The sequence below is a fragment of the Gopherus evgoodei genome, unplaced genomic scaffold (genome assembly GCF_007399415.2).
Source record: "Gopherus evgoodei ecotype Sinaloan lineage unplaced genomic scaffold, rGopEvg1_v1.p scaffold_350_arrow_ctg1, whole genome shotgun sequence".
Lineage (NCBI taxonomy): Eukaryota > Metazoa > Chordata > Testudines > Testudinidae > Gopherus > Gopherus evgoodei.
The window spans coordinates 11268-24746 of record NW_022060017.1 but is presented as its reverse complement, the minus strand read 5'-3'; the positions used below and the strand labels follow the sequence as shown (position 1 = coordinate 24746).

General features: G+C 51.4%; 1 long non-coding RNA gene and 1 other non-coding gene across 2 annotated transcripts; both read right to left on the bottom strand.

Moving 5' to 3' along the window:
* Positions 1–6146: 6146 nt before the first annotated feature.
* Positions 6147–7891, bottom strand: LOC115641491. The gene is made up of 2 exons (XR_003998083.1): positions 6901–7891; positions 6147–6540 (listed from the first exon to the last, which is right to left on the bottom strand). It is a non-coding gene; the product is annotated as an uncharacterized LOC115641491 (long non-coding RNA).
* Positions 7892–9065: 1174 nt separating this feature from the next.
* On the bottom strand, positions 9066–9137 carry TRNAM-CAU. The gene has a single exon. It is a non-coding gene; the product is annotated as a tRNA-Met (tRNA).
* Positions 9138–13479: the final 4342 nt, after the last annotated feature.

Genomic DNA, 13479 nt, shown 5'->3' with positions numbered 1-13479 from the left:
CTGGTGGGTCAGGACAGGCAGTTCTGCGCAGAGTGTTCAGAGGTGCCCTGTATCTGCCCTTTCTCTGCACCGTCCCTGCTCCCAGAATGCACCAGGCCCTGGACTGAACTCTTCCCCTGCAGGCCGAGCTGGTTTCCTTTGCTGTGATCCTGTTGGATGGGGAGGGGGGGAAGTGACAGTCCCAGCCCAGAGCCAATGCTCCCCTGTCACCCAGCACCCTTGGCCCCGGATCCACCCAGCCTAGTAGAGAACTCAGCAGGGCAGGGCAGCCAGGAGCTGTGCCCTGCCAGGCGCTCAGGGGCATCTACCCTGCAGCTGGGGGATCTCCCCAGCGTGGTCCATGGGAGCTCACGCACTAATGGGGCAGTGGCAGCAGCTGCGTGGTGGGTTGGGCTGGTGACCCGGGTCCATCTCCTGGGGTCGGCTGGGTTCATGCTCAGGCGACTGGCCCCAGTCACCGGCCGAGCCCCCCAGCCACGCTGCTGCTGTTAGCGCACTAGCCTTGGGTGGAAGCTGCTGGCTGGCTGGACCCTGAGGGTGAATCGGGCACTAGGGGAAACCCTCCGGCCTGGAGATTCGTTGCCGAGATTCCTGGGAGCTGCCCATCCCCATGGCTTGTGTGGCTGCCCCCCGGGGCCCAGCAATGGCTCTGGAGGGCGACTCGCGTCACCTGGGGGGAGGTGATCCAGGCAGTGAGCAGCTGGGGGGTCTGACTTACTGATAAAATTGGTCTCTTCACTCCATGGTGCTCGGCAGCCTGGGTCCGTACCGACACCTCCCAGGAACAGGTCGGGGTTGGGTGGGGTTAGAATTTCCCTCCAAAGCGATTTTAGGGTCTGATCCTGCAAGTCCCCCATGTACTCAGTACAGGATGGGTCCAGGCACCTCACCTGATCCAGTGCTGGTGTTTACAGCAGAGAATTGGAAGCGGCAAATCGGGGGGTCATATAAAGAGACTAGAAATACAAGAAGTTACTTTTGAAAGGAGAAAAGAAAAAGACGACATTCCCAAGCTGTTTAATAGGGCGAACTGCCCCTTGCAGGCTGCGAAGGGAAATCTCAGGGGTTGTGTTCACCTGTTCCCAGGGCTGTGTCCTCAAGACAGATTTGTGGGAGAAAGAAAATCACCACCGAGAGAGGAGTTGGGCTCAGTGTGGATTTTTGTGCTTTGGCAGGGAATTTAGGACCTGGGACTGGAGCCTTAAAGAGGGAGCGGGTGAAGGCTCCCCTCTGCTTTCAGGCTGAAGGAATCCTGGGTTTGGTCAGTCCATCCGGAGGGTCACATCGCTCCCAGGCAAAGAGAGGAGGAGAACTCCCTCCACAATGACACATGCAGATCCTGGAGAAGAAGAAAGAGATAAGAGACCAGCAGCAGGTGAAGGTGACTGAGGAGGGGAATCCCTTGTGCATGTTACAGAGCACTTGGGAAGCTGTGGCCATTCAAACACACTGAGCTTTACTAACGAGCAAGGCCAGACTGCTGTGACTTGGAGAAGGGTTTAGGTGTCATAATGAACAAACAACTCAGCATGAAATCCCCGTGCGATGCTGTGGTCGTCCTTGGATGTACAGACAGGAGAACAGTGACTAGATATAGGGCACTAGTGTTATCTCTATGTACAACACTGGTCACACCAACACTGGACTCTTGCACACAGTCGTCTTGGCCACATTTTAAGATGAAGAATGAAAAATTGGACGGGGGGAGAGAAGAGAAAAAAAGCGCTGAAAAGTTGCCTTCCAGTGCGAGACAAGAGCTCAATCTGCTCAGTTTATCACAGAGAAGACCAAGAGGTCACTTGATGACAATGAGTAAATCCTCTCCCAAAGAGAAAATCCTGGGTAATGAAGGGCTCTTTAACCCAGCAGCAAAAGGCAGAACAGGAACCAGAGGCTGGAAGTTAATGGCAGAGAAACTAAAATGAGAAATAAGGGACACATTTACAATCGGGTGATTAAACATTGGAACAAAGTACCCAGGGCAATGATGGATTCTCCACCCCACATGGGGGTGGCAGGAGGGGACGGAGGGGGCTGAAGAAAGTGCTATCAGGTGAGATAGAAAACCATTTCTCTCTGGTGCTTGGCTGGTGGCCTTGCTCTCATGCTCAGGGTCTCCCTGATCTCCATTGCTGGGGTCAGGAAGGAATTTCCCCCAGCTCACACTGGCAGGGATGTTGGAGTTTTTGTCATCCTCTGCGGCATGGGGCACAAGTCACTTGCCAGGATCAGCTGGGTACATCTCACCAAATCAATTCCAGTGCAGGGGCCTCCAGTATTGGTACCCCTCTGCCTCTCCTATGCTCCGTCTGTGGCACACAACGGGATATTCTCCTAATGGCTGGAATATTTTGGTTTAATCCCGGTGGTTGGGCTCTGTGCAGGGGTGACTTTGTGGCCTGTCACGTGTATGGAGGTTAAACAGGATTATTTAGTTGTCTTGACTGGCCTTAAAATCTAGACAAGGATGTTCTGGCTACAATGCTGCAGTGTCTGACCCGTGGTCTCTCCAGCTCCCAGGGGCCTCGTTCCAATCGAATCCCAGGCCAGGATTCAGAGACTGGCAGCTGCAGCGCAAGGCAATGGGGGCTGGTGGGAGTCACTTTGGGGCTGTCACTAGCCACAGAAAACAGAACCTCTCCCCACATCCCGACTGCTGCCCATCAGGACATCTGGCTGTAGAGGAGCCGGGCCAGTGACCCCCGTGGAAGGAATCAGGCGGGATGGAAACCCCCAGGATGGGGAGTTGTGTGTTTCAGCCGTGTTGGTATCACTCAAACACATGCACTGTACCCACACGCAGAGCCAGTTCGTCCTGTAAAACCCCCAGACCCACGAGAGACGTGTTAATCTCAGCACAAGTTCTGCTTTAACCCATTAGAAATAACCCTGTAATTATTGTGGCGTCTCAGTGCCAGAGGACGCCAAACCCCTGAGCTGTCAGTAGAGGGCCAGGTGTAGCGTCACTGGACACTGTCAGTGCTTCAGCAGCGAGGCCTTGTACTTGCTGGCCCTGGTGGCTCAGCCACATGGCTAGGGAAAGGGGAAGGTTACACACACCCCCAGCCGGAGCCCTCACCCCCTCCTGCACCCCAACCCCCTGCCCAGCCTGGAGCCCCTTCCTGTACCCTGAACCCCTCATTCCTGCCCTTCACGCCCCTTTATAGCCCTCACCCAATCCCACCCCCCAGCCCCGCTGCAGCCCAGAGCCCCTTCCCATACCCTGAACCCCTCATTCCTGCTCTTCACTCCCCTTTACAGCCCTCACCCCCTCCTGCATCCCAACTTCCTGCCCAGCCCAGAGCCCCTTCCCATACCCTGAACCCCTCACTCCTGGCCTTCACCCCCCGTTAGAGCCCTCACCCCCCTCCTGTACCCCAATCCCCTGCCCAGCCCAGAGCCCCTTCCCATACCCTGAACCCCTCATTTCTGGCCCTCACCCACATTAGAACCCTCAGCCCCTCCCGCATCTCCACCCCCTGTCCCAGCCCGGACCCCCTTCCCGTACCCTGAACCCCTCATTTCTGGCCCTCAGCCCCCATTAGGACCCTCACCCCCTCCCGCACCCCAACCCCCTGCCCAGCCCAGTGACAGTGAGTGAGGGTGGGGAAGAGCGAGCCACCGAGGGAGGGGGAATGTAGTGAATCGGGGAAGGGCCTCAGGGAAGAGGCGGGGCCTTGGGGAAGGGGCGGGGTTAGGCTGTTTGGTTTTGTGCGGAAAGTTGGTAACCCTACTTCAGGCCTAAAGCCTGGGGTGACCTCTCCACTCCAATCTCTAGCCACGCAAATTGGAGCCTGCAGGTTTCCAGGCCAGGTTCACTTGGTGTCTCTCATTGGAGCTGCTCTGTACTGGCTCCCTGCCCAGCCGCTGCTGCTCCCCCATAACCCCACCCAGACCTGCAGCCAGCTGTAAGCTCTGGGAGTCACAGCCTGTTCCACATGTGGCTCTGCATCCGTTCCTGGGGATTTCTCTCCGCATCCAGCTCTCTGCAGCTCCTCTCCTGCCACGTGGCCACCACTTCCCGCAACAGCCCGGCCCTTTCCTGCTTCAGGACTGTTCCCCTGACCTGGCCAGAGGAAAGGGAAGTGCAGCGGGGAAGGAAATGGTGGGGATTGTAGTCCCATTCTTAGCAGATCTCTCACAGTCCCAAACATAGGCTGAAAGACACTGCAAACAGACAAAGTTCCTCTCTGCCCTATCAGATTATGAGTCCCAAGGTTTTTGGGGTCACATTGACTGCCCCCTCTTGCTTAAACAAACAGTCTTAAAGTCTGCAGCTGCCTTTTCAGCTCCTTTCTGTACCTTTAACTGCAAACTTTATATTATATCCTTTTGGTAACACCCTGATTTCCTGTATTTTTTTACCGATTCAACTCCAAAAGATCCATGAAATGTTACCAAGAAATAGAAAATTGAGAAAGTCAGTGTGTTTGTGAAAATGTTCATATTTTTTAAAGCCATCTCTTGGGTCAGTGAACCCTGATCCATGGACATTCGAGCCACACTGAAGACTGGGCACCTGAAGGGAACATCCAGCTGAGAGACAAAGTTTCCCTCTTCCCCAGCAGGAGGCTCAGCAAAGCCAGAGTCACATGAGCTGGCAGGGACCATGTCCAGGACAGGTCGGTACATTTCCGAAACCTTGGAAACCATGGCCTGAGGCTCAGTAGGACTGACACTCTGCAGACTCGAGTCTAGGAAAAGAAAAGGGATGGGCAGTGAACAAGTCAACACAACCCACTCCTTTTCACTGCAAAAATGAAAAAAAAAATCCTCAACGTTTTAGCTTTGGGTTTAGATTTCCATTGAAAACCACAAAGTTTTCTTGAGAAATTAAAAAAATCCTTCAGCCCAGGCAGCCCGAGGTGCCGGGCTCCCTGGCAGGCCGACACCTCAGCCACCTCTTGCCTCATGGCCTAGGCTCTCAATGCTCTGCTGGTTGCCTCCTCCCTTGAAGGCCCTGAGCAAAAAGAAACAAGCACATGCCTAGCAGAAGACAGTTTTGATTCATTGACCTTTGGGTTATGGACCCAGCACACTTCTGCTGTGTCACTCTGCTGGCTCTTTACCTACAGCCTCCAGCACCCACACTTGCCTTGCGAGCTCTAGCGCTGGCAGGCAGATGCACAGGCTGCTAGGCAGCAGCCTTGGTAACAGCAGACGTGTCTCTGTGGTGCAATGGGTCAGTGTGTTTTGCTGTTAATCGAAAGGATGGTGGTTTGAGCCCACCCAGGGATGGCGATAACCCCTTGCTCCTCAAGACCTGCTGGGAGCCTCAAAGGCCACCTCAAACCCATCTCTCTTGGCCTCAGTGGTTTCAGCTCAGGCCCGAAGACTGTGCTGGATGCGACTCAGAAATCCATCTCCCAACGCCCATGCCGGAGGCTCAGGCTTAATCCTCAAGGCCGAACACAAAACCTTCAGCCAGGCGTGTTTTGCTCCATTCCCGCCTCCGCCCAAGCGGCAATGGAGAAATGTAGGAGAAACACCGGCTAGAAGACGCCTCCCTCTCACTTCTCTGTAGGCTGTGACATTATTAATATCAACTGGGACCATATAGATCATTGCTGCCACCACTGTTATATATTTGCAGCAAATATTGTGCAAAAGTTGTCGTGTGAGGTGTCTGTGAAAAGGTTATGATTTGCTGGTTATAATTATACTAGCTGTATGTGTGTACTATTTTTGTATCTGAAGTTATGAATATGGGCTATGTACTTGGATCTCAAATGTATTTGATTTCAAGTACCCTCAGTGATGTATTTGGTCAGCTTCTTGAGAAAGGACTATTCTCAGTAAGTGCCCAATCAAGAAACGCTTCACTGACAATGGACTTTGGAAAATGCCAATCCACATCTGAGCTTTCCTGGGAACATTCAAACTAACATGTAAACAATGGCGTAGGCCTGCAAATTGAATCATGCATGGACATGTGACCTGCCCATGTGACTCCAGACTCCATCTTGCTGCTGTCATTTTCCTAGGTCAGCCCTAGGACCAATCCTATTCAACTTATTCATAAATGATTTGGAGAAAGGGGTAAACAGTGAGGTGGCAAAGTTCACAGACGATACTAAACTGCTCAAGATAGTTAAGACCAAAGCAGACTGCGAAGAACTTCAAAAAGATCTCACAAAACTAAGTGATTGGGCAACAAAATGGCAAATGAAATTTAAGGTGGATAAATGTCACGTTGGAAAAACATAACCCCAACTATACATACAATATGATGGGGGCTAATTTAGCTACAACTAATCAGGAAAGAGATCTTGGAGTCATCATGGATAGTTCTCTGAAGACGTAGCAATGAATTGACACATATGACCCCAAGATGAGATCATTAATACACTAACCTGAGGAGAAGGACACCCCAACACTAGTAGGGAGAGGAAATACAAAAAGGGAAGAGGGGAGAAACCCCTACTGAACATGCATTACACCTAGCGACGGCAGCAGAACAGATTATCGGCTACTCAACCCAAGAACGGGATCTGCATGTTGCTGTAGACAGATCAATGAAAAGCTCCACTCAATTCACAGCTGCCAGCAAAAAAGTTAACATCATGTTAGTATTCATAAGGAATGGGCTGGAGAATAACATTTGTATACAAACCAAGGGGGAAGCCTCCAATACCCTGGGACCACCCTGCCTACTACAGCGCTGCACACAGGATATTTTATATCTATCTTTGAGAACTGGGGAAGAAATGGGTCTAAAAAGAGACATTTGCTAATGAGAGAAAACCACCCGAATATGAAGAGATTTTATATTAAGTGAGAGTAATTGGACAGCAGAAGTTCAATTAACAGACAGTAATAATTCCCCCCTCACACACACACACACCCACACCATTCACATGGCAGCAGGGAGCCCTTTGGGGAGGTGCTTTAAGAGGGTACGTGAGGGGAGTGTGGAGCAGGAAAACTTCCTGGCAGTGGGGAGGAGGCAGAAGCAGGGGCAGGCAGGTGACTGGCAGTTGGGGGTAGCAGTAGCCAGGACTGCGTAACCTTGTGCTGGACAGTCTCCACTGCGGACTTTTTCCTTCTGTCCCCTTCCTTGCCAGCAGAGAATGGCCACCCCAGCCCACCCCAGAGGCAGCTGTGTCTCAGGGCTCTGCAAACTGCATCCATTAAGCCCCTTCTCATTTGGGGAATGATTCAGGACAATTTCCCAAAGAAAGGAAGAAAATTTGCTGCAGGTCAAACGGGTGTGAAAATATCCCAAATCTGAGATTGTTAAATTAACATTGGAGAATTAAAGAGAAAATGGGGCAAAATCTGAAAAGGAGACTAGAGAAAGTGTCAATAATTGCTCCACCAGCACCGACCCCTCATGGAGCCCTTGCTGCTTTTACAGCTGAGAGGAAACTTCCTCTCTCTGATGCCTGGCCATGGTGGAACTGGTGACCCAGTGAAGCTGACTTGAGGCTGATGCAAGGTAAGCAAAGCTGAACCAGCTGCCCAGGGTACGGGGTTGGAAGTCAGAATGGGGGGTGGGCCTGGGTTCCCCTACGTCAGTGGTTCTCAACCAGGGGTACGTGTACCCCTGAGGGTACGCAGAGAACTTCCATCAAGGCATCTAGTTAATTGCCTCATTTTACCACAGGCTACAGAAAAAGCCCCAGCAAAGTCTGTACGAACTGACATCCCCGCACAGAGTGACTCGTACACATGGCTCTGTGCCCCAGGCACTGACAGGGGAGCGCAGGGCTCACACCCCCGGGGTGTATGGATAATTCTCAGGTACAAGGAGACGGTTGCCAGCCCCGCGCAGTCCCCGGGCGTGGGGACAGGCAGCTGTTTCCAGATCGGACACTCGGGGCCCACAAGTGACCTGCTGCCTGACACCAGCTCCTGGACTTGCCTCTTGGGCAGGAGACCCCCCAGCCCCTCCCCCACTCTACCCCCTAATCTCCCCTCCCCGAACTGGGGGAGAACCCAGGAGTCCTGGCTCCCAGCCCTGCCCACCCCCGTATTTCCATAGGGCTACACCCATCGCCCCCCCCCCGAGTGGGGCAGCCCCGCGGGGCACATCGGGGCGGGCACAGACCAGGCCAGCGGAGAATCAGGCGCCCGGCAGCCCCCACCGCACTTGGGGGCGCCGCGCTGCGGGGGGCGGGGCCAGGCCGAGACCCCGGGACACGAAAGTTCGCGTAGGAGCCGGAGCTTGGGGAGGGCGGGGCCGGGGATCTCTCGGGCGGGGCGGGAGGTGTCCGATTGACCCACGGACCCGCCCTCTCCTGGGCTCGAGAGGACGGAAGCGCCCCGGGGCAGCTGGGAGTTGTTGTTCCTGGCTCCTCTCAGAGCGGAAGTGACGAACGGTAGCTCAGGCAACGCGCCCCCTCCCGGTGCACACTGGGAAGCGTAGTTCTCCCTCTCACACGCGGCCTGTATTGGAGGAGGGGCCGTAGCTCCAGCTCCCTGATTGGCGGAGAGAGCGCGGGACAGAGACTCGGCGCGTGGGGTGCGGGCCTGGTTCCCTCCCCCGAGGCTTCGTTGGCCCCGCCCCCTCCGCCATGGGGGGGGGCACCAGTGGGACAGGGCTCGGGGGCAGCCCGCCAAAGCGGCAAGGGAGAAGGGGACGAGACACACCGGCTGAAAGACGCCTCCCTCCCACTTCCCTGTAGGCTGTGCAAAGCTCTTGGCCTGCCTCATGCCTCGTCAGGAAAGAGCGGCCATGCTGCCCAAGCCTGAGTCACGTGCGCAGCCTGGCCCGCCCCGGCTGACGGCGCGCAGAGCCACGCGAGTCAATGGCAGGTCGAGTCGGTAGCCTCGGCTCTTTCCCCTGACAGCCACACAGCGCTGCCCAGCGCCCCGAGAGCCTCCCTCGTGTTCTCCCGCAGCCCGCCGGGGTGGGTGGGAAAAGGGGACCAGGAAGCACTGCAGCCTCATTCTGGGACAGGAGGCCCTGGCCACGCCCAGACCTCCCTCTTGCCTTCAGCCCAGGCAGCCAGAGGTGCCAGGGAGCTCCCTGGCAGGCCACCGCCTCAGCCACCTCTTGCCGCTCTGCTGGTCACCGCCTCGCTGGAAGGCCCAGAGGGAAAAGAAAGAAACAAGCACACACGTAGCAGAGGATGGTTTCAATCCATTGACCTCTGGGTTATGGGCCCAGCACACTTCCACTGTGCCACTCTGCTGGCTTTTCACAGCCCTGCTACCCAGCCGGCACTATCCGTATTAGTGCCTTACACACTCTTGTGCTGGCAGGTGGATACGCAGGCTGCTAGGCAGCTGCCCTGGTCAGAGGATTGTACAGCGTCTACAGGGTAAAAGGGATCTCGTTGGGGTTTGGACCCCACTGGGAGCTGGGTAGCTGAGTGCCGGAGATGGGAGCACTCCTTAAACTGTTTTCAGTTAAGCCTTCAGCTCGTACGGGATGAGGTTCATCCTTGGATCCGTGTCTGCAGCAGGCAAGCGCCTCTGGCCCAATCAGCCCCCGTCTCTGTCTTAGCACACTAAAACCCGGAGCAAACGCACACACCTTGCAAAGGAACAGGAGCCAGGATCTCGAACAAATGTCAATATTTTATTAAGATGACGTTCAAAGAAAAAAAAGTGTACGGTACAGCATTTAGGCACAGAAGTTTCTGGTGATCAGGGAACAATGTACAGATTACCCAGGAGGTGCGAAGTTCGGTTTAAGATCGGGTGGCATAAGGAATACACAATCTGCAATAGCCCCGACTGGAGGTAAAAAGTTAACATACAGACGCTGAGTTAGGAGGGTATGTTGTCCATGTGAGGGCTACTTTCAGGTGTGGAGTATAACGAGCGGATACAACGATGAGGATGGATTGACCCGCATTTGGTGAGTTTTAATATTCAGTGGTTTTGAATTTTTGCCACAATCTAGTTTAAGCAGGGTCACTATGAACTCTACCCTGCCATCTGTTGGTGATCTGTTGTAAAGGCCTTTTGAGGCTGCTGTCATTTGCATGGTTCCACCCACCCCAGATTGCATGATGGGTGTGCTTGTCCAAACGGTCATTTCAGCTGCTGTGGGATCCCCAGTCTCTTTGTTATTGGGGCAGGAGTAATGCAGTGTATTTTCCTGTTCGTTTTGGATCAAGGAGAGAGTAACTGTGCCTGGCATTTGAGGCCTGAGAGCTTCACCTTCGTCTGAAAAATACTCACCGTTAAGGAGTTTGGGTTCTGAACACCCAAACCTTGTGGAAGGTAAGAATAGTTGTTTCTTTGGTGTTTTCTGGTTTGTGCCTGTTGGTTTCTTTCTTGCTGTTTCTGGTGTCTAAAGACAGAAGCTTTGTTTGAATCTATTTGAGTTATTGTTAATGTTGTAGTTGTTTGCTTTAAGCTTATACTGTTCAATCTCTTTCAGGGTATGTTTTGATTCTGAGAGGTAAAAGGATTCTTTGTGTGTGTGTGTGGTGGTATGGAGTGAGGTAGCAAAGACTGGTTGCAGAGGTGGTGCATGTGCCACAAAAATTGTGCCCCTTCTCCTCAGCTCTGGTCACAGAGTCTAGAATTTGCATAAACCCACCTGCTGACCTGTGACTAAGAATCTGGTTGCAGAGATAGTTCATGTGTCACGAAAGTTGTGTCCCATAGCTGAGTCCCATCTGCAAAATTTTCTTGCTGCCTGAGTGGTAAGGAACATTTTCCGCAATTATGGAATTATTTACAACTTTCAGTGTAGAAATGAGAACAAAGCTCAGCCACTTACATATGTCTAAAAATTGCATTTAGTCATTAATGATTTTATCTGTGGCATAGAACCAAATATGTACTAGAACTGTAAAAAGCTCTGTTTTTAAACTAGAGAGATATAAAGCACATAAAATGTGCATTTAGCAGTTTCACAAAAAATCCATAGTACTACATGCAAATATTCCTTTTCAATCACTCTTATTTCACTATGCTTTGGACCCCATGTCCCTTGCCTAACGAGTTTTATGTAGGTTCAGGTGAGTCCTGAAATCTTGAACTGCTAAGTTCCGTTCTACTGTCTTTGATTCATATCACTGGAATAACTGCACTTTATTACCCCTGCCCTAATAAGAAAGATACTGGGGATCCCACAGCAGCCGAAATGACCCTTTGAACAAGCACCCCCATCATGCAATGCAGGGTGGGTGTGACCATGCACATCAGCAACAAAAGGCCTTTACAACAGATCACCAACAGATGTCAGGGTAGAGTTCATTCTCACCCTGCTTACATCCTCCCCCCAGCCAAGAATTGGTGGTCCTGATAAATCACATTCTCTATTATACCAACTCATTGGTATTGAATGTGAAGTTATGGCTAGCAAAAGTAGCCACCCATCTCTGCCTTGTAGCATCCAGCTTAGCCCTTGTTAACACATAAGTCAGTGGATTGTTCTCTGTCCACACCTGAAACTGAGCACCACACAAGTAGTCTCGAAATTTCTCAGTGATGGCCCATTTCAAGGCCAAGAACTGCAGCTGGTGGATGGGCTAGCGAGTTTCACTATCAGACAGTCCTCAGCTGGCAAAGCCTACAGATTTACATTTCCTTCCACTTCCTGGTACGGGACTGCTCCCAGACCCTCCAAACTGGCATAAGCATGCAGGATAAACGGTTTGTTTGGGTCAGCGAGGACTAGGACTGGCACATGAATCAGGCAAATAATAATTTCCCATAAAGCACTGTCACTTCTCTCATCCCACCATGTCACAAATGTAGAAGAGAGGAGTCCCTCCCGTATCCCAGGCCAGGAACACCAGATTGGAGGGGGTGGGGGAGAGAGGATGAGGTGTTCATGACTCAGTCCAGGTCTGTTAATACTGCAAAGGAGAAGATTTCTTTCCTCAGTCCAGGTCAACTGGAATTGTTGTTGCAGTGGGGGAGAGATGTTTCTCATTTGGTTCATAGATGCTTTAGTGAGAAGGGACAGGCAGAAGTTTCTTCTTCCCTTTGCAGCTCAAATCACACACTGCTTTTCTGCTTTTTGCTCTAGCTTGATTTCTCTCTTGCATCTCAATTTTCTCTTTCCTGGCCTCATTCCAGAGCATTCACAGCCCAATTCTCTATGCTAACCCTGAGTTCTCTGCTGCACCCTGAATGTTTCATTCTAACCCCACCCCAGAGTCTGCACCCCCAGAGCCAGGGCCTTCATCCCTCTGCACTCCAACTCTCTGTCCCATGTAGCCTGATGTAGGGTGTACTAATAATATTAATTTGGATAATTTGATGAAAATTTAATTTATTAGCTTACATTTTATTTAATTTAATTGAGTTACAAAGTTACAGTTGCATTACTGCTATTCAGAAGATACATATGGCATTATATGCAACAAAGTTTTGGTTAATGTACTCACACCCTTCCTTGATAACCTGGTGGTAAGAGACACAGGACCAGCCTTGCAGTTCAGGTTTCTCAATTCTTAAGTGAAAGATGCAGTGCTTAGAAAAAGCTAATGGTACTTAGGGTTCACTTGACTATGTTAAACTTAAAATCAAAACCTAATAAACAAAGAATAAAAACTTAGGGAAACCGAGCTTAGCCTAGTTCCCTTGAAACTTAAAGTTTAAGAACAAGTACAGCCTGCTGATAGTACATAGAGAGAGAGTGGAGGAAGTAAGTCAGAATGATAGAGCAAAGTGCTCTAGCGAGGTGGGTTACCTCTTTATAGGGCACAAGGGCCGGAAATCCTTCCTCCTATGCCCAAATTTCATTCCTCACCCACAAAACATTAGGGTACGTTTACTTCATAGGCTAGTATGTTTGTGCTTGTTGATGACATGTACATATGCACATAAGTTACCTTGTAGTGTACCTGTTAAATCTGTGCGTACAACACTGAAAAAAACCCTATGCCATTCTCCATTGTCGATTGGTCTAGGTAAAGGTCTTAGACAGGCATGGGTACTTATCTATTTAAGTAACAAGATAAAGGTCGATTTTCCTCTCTGAGTAAAAGGTCACAATATAGATATGCTCACTTTGCCTTAGCTTAACATACAGGATATGGCCTGTAGGTCCTCATAAGTCATGTGTCTCAGTCCCCTAATCATTTTTATTGCCCTCTGCTGGACTCTCTCCACTTTGTCCACATCCCTTCTCATGTGGGTCCCAACCCCAAAAGTACTCACATTTCACCCCATTGGCCCCAAAATGCCAGCTTTTAATATGTAAATAGGGTGCTGCCATGGTCAAGTCACTCCCGTGCTCTCCAGCGGAGCCTGCTGGCGGAGAACAAGGTGAAAATTAGCCACGATGTAACTCAGTCAAATCCCTGTGCTCCCCGCAGGTGGTATCGGAAAGCTCCAAGATGGCTCACTTCCCTTTCTCTCATCAGCTTCAGGCCCCAGGGTTACAAATGCACAAACCAGTTGGGATTCTCCCCTGGCGTCAGGGTGTGGGGCTGCTCTGAGGGGATGGACTTGCACACTTGGGATATTAGTACAAAGATACAATTTCAATTTCTCTTAGAGAAATTGGACGGCAGTTTATATTTGGTAAAAATCTTATTTAGTGAAAGGAAAGCTGCAGTGACA